The sequence below is a fragment of the Entamoeba histolytica genome, genomic scaffold (genome assembly GCF_000208925.1).
Source record: "Entamoeba histolytica HM-1:IMSS scf_1104750518425 genomic scaffold, whole genome shotgun sequence".
Taxonomy (NCBI): Eukaryota; Evosea; order Mastigamoebida; family Endamoebidae; genus Entamoeba; species Entamoeba histolytica.
In genome coordinates this window covers 1-2,510 of record NW_001915672.1, presented here as the reverse complement: position 1 = coordinate 2,510, position 2,510 = coordinate 1, and the positions used below count along the sequence as shown (strand labels likewise).

The following is a 2,510-nucleotide window of genomic DNA, read 5'->3' as shown; positions in this document are numbered from 1 at the left end:
CCAAAGAACAAGTAATTAATAGGCTTCGTAGTTAAGTGGTATAATACTTGCTTCGGGTGCAAGTGGCCTGGGTTCGATTCCCGGCGAAGCCCCCTTTTGTCCGATTTATAAGTCATACAACTAAATTAAATTTTACAGTGTGAATATATTTTTTGATTTTATAGTTGATATAGATAATGTTCGTCTAGTATTCAAAGATAGTTATAATAAACAGATGGCCTCTTAGCATAGTTGGCAGTGCGTTTCCCTAGTAAGGAAAAGGTCGTGGGTTCGACTCCCGCAGAGGCCTTCCTCTTTTGTTACTTTTTCATTCAATAGACCTGTTCTAAATTTATTTTTCTTTTTTATAGTTCTTTTATTAATATTTAAAACTTTATTCTTTTCTAAAAATCCTTTCACTTTTAAATTCAATATAAGATTTAAGGTAAATGGTCTCGTGGCGCAGTGGAAACGCGTTTGCCTCCTAAGCAGAAGATCGTGGGTTCGACCCCCACCGGGATCGTTTACCATTTATTATTGATTATTTTAAACACAAATACCATACCCTTGTTAATTATAATATTTTTATCAATAATATTGATAAGACAGGGACCAAGAAAAACTTATAAGATAAACAAATAAGTAGCAAGCGTGGCCGAGTGGTCCAAGGCGGCAGTTTAAGGTACTGTTCTTTTCGGAGGCGTGGGTTCGAACCCCACCGCTTGCATTTTGCTTAACCTTATACTAGATCTTTTTTATCTTTTTTTAGTTCTTGAAAAAAACTTGAAATATTATTTAACACTGATACAAATAAAAACAAACTATAAATATTACAGTTGAAATTACATTCATATTTTATTATAATCTTGATGAATGTATTATTATAGAATATAAATGAATAAATATTAAATTAAGTTAATCATTATTTTTATTTAAACGTGAATTTCTATATGTAAATCATAATATGTGCAATTTAAAACATTTAAATAAAAATGTAAATAAAATACTTATTAATATATAAGTGCATATTATGTTAAAATGTATCTTTTATTTTTATGATAAACAATTATAATGAAATTTAATATATATATGTGTCATTTTATTACATCGATGAATTAATATAGCTTTGTATATTTATATATCAAATATTTATTTTTTATAAATTAAGTAAAATATTTCTACATTTATATTTGAATTTCTTTCTTAGTGATTATGATATGTTTTAAATCCAACATATTTTAGAGTTTTATCTCAGTCGCATCTTATTTATAAGTTTTATTTCCAAAATTTTGAATTTACATACAAAAATATGTAGCAAACATAATATGCGATAAAATATATGGTAATTTTTATTAATGTACATATTTAATTAATATAGTTAATAAATCAATTAATATTTTTATGATAATGATGAATATTATTTTACTGTATATATTAATGAAATTTAACTATATTATTTAAATGTTTCAATTATAACAATTTATTGACCAATTAAACTATAGTTAATATTTTTATTTCGAAAAAAATGCCGTATACATGTCATTATAAAACAAGAACAAATTTGATTTAGTTTGAACAATAATATTACAGTCTTGTAGATTTTTGTTCCAAGAACCTCGATAGAAGATTTCAATGTGTTGGCTTTGTAGTTAAGTGGTAAAATACCCGCTTTGGGTGCGGGTGGCCCGGGTTCGATTCCCGGCGAAGCCCTTTTTGCCTTGATATACAATAGAATAAGATAATTTCTTTTTAATAATAACTTTGATAAGAAATTTGATATTCAACCAAAGAACAAAGTAATTAATAGGCTTCGTAGTTAAGTGGTATAATACTTGCTTCGGGTGCAAGTGGCCTGGGTTCGATTCCCGGCGAAGCCCCCTTTTGTCCGATTTATAAGTCATACAACTAAATTAAATTTTACAGTGTGAATATATTTTTTGATTTTATAGTTGATATAGATAATGTTCGTCTAGTATTTCAAAGATAGTTATAATAAACAGATGGCCTCTTAGCATAGTTGGCAGTGCGTTTCCCTAGTAAGGAAAAGGTCGTGGGTTCGACTCCCGCAGAGGCCTTCCTCTTTTGTTACTTTTTCATTCAATAGACCTGTTCTAAATTTATTTTTCTTTTTTATAGTTCTTTTATTAATATTTAAAACTTTATTCTTTTCTAAAAATCCTTTCACTTTTAAATTCAATATAAGATTTAAGGTAAATGGTCTCGTGGCGCAGTGGAAACGCGTTTGCCTCCTAAGCAGAAGATCGTGGGTTCGACCCCCACCGGGATCGTTTACCATTTATTATTGATTATTTTAAACACAAATACCATACCCTTGTTAATTATAATATTTTTATCAATAATATTGATAAGACAGGGACCAAGAAAAACTTATAAGATAAACAAATAAGTAGCAAGCGTGGCCGAGTGGTCCAAGGCGGCAGTTTAAGGTACTGTTCTTTTCGGAGGCGTGGGTTCGAACCCCACCGCTTGCATTTTGCTTAACTTATACTAGATCTTTTTTATCTTTTTTT

The 2,510-nt window shown here is 29.2% G+C and overlaps 9 non-coding genes across 9 annotated transcripts; all 9 read left to right on the top strand.

Moving 5' to 3' along the window:
* The first annotated feature begins 21 nt into the window (after nt 1-21).
* EHI_139750 lies at nt 22-92 on the top strand. Its single transcript has one exon. It is a non-coding gene; the product is annotated as a tRNA-Pro (tRNA).
* Nucleotides 93-216: 124 nt separating this feature from the next.
* EHI_139740 lies at nt 217-289 on the top strand. The gene has a single exon. It is a non-coding gene; the product is annotated as a tRNA-Thr (tRNA).
* Nucleotides 290-430: 141 nt separating this feature from the next.
* EHI_139730 lies at nt 431-502 on the top strand. Its single transcript has one exon. It is a non-coding gene; the product is annotated as a tRNA-Arg (tRNA).
* Nucleotides 503-624: 122 nt separating this feature from the next.
* Nucleotides 625-706, top strand: EHI_139720. Its single transcript has one exon. It is a non-coding gene; the product is annotated as a tRNA-Leu (tRNA).
* A 912-nt stretch (nt 707-1,618) lies between these two features.
* EHI_139710 lies at nt 1,619-1,689 on the top strand. Its single transcript has one exon. It is a non-coding gene; the product is annotated as a tRNA-Pro (tRNA).
* Nucleotides 1,690-1,785: 96 nt separating this feature from the next.
* EHI_139700 lies at nt 1,786-1,856 on the top strand. The gene has a single exon. It is a non-coding gene; the product is annotated as a tRNA-Pro (tRNA).
* Nucleotides 1,857-1,981: 125 nt separating this feature from the next.
* Nucleotides 1,982-2,054, top strand: EHI_139690. The gene has a single exon. It is a non-coding gene; the product is annotated as a tRNA-Thr (tRNA).
* Nucleotides 2,055-2,195: 141 nt separating this feature from the next.
* EHI_139680 lies at nt 2,196-2,267 on the top strand. Its single transcript has one exon. It is a non-coding gene; the product is annotated as a tRNA-Arg (tRNA).
* A 122-nt stretch (nt 2,268-2,389) lies between these two features.
* Nucleotides 2,390-2,471, top strand: EHI_139670. The gene has a single exon. It is a non-coding gene; the product is annotated as a tRNA-Leu (tRNA).
* The last annotated feature ends 39 nt before the right edge of the window (nt 2,472-2,510 follow it).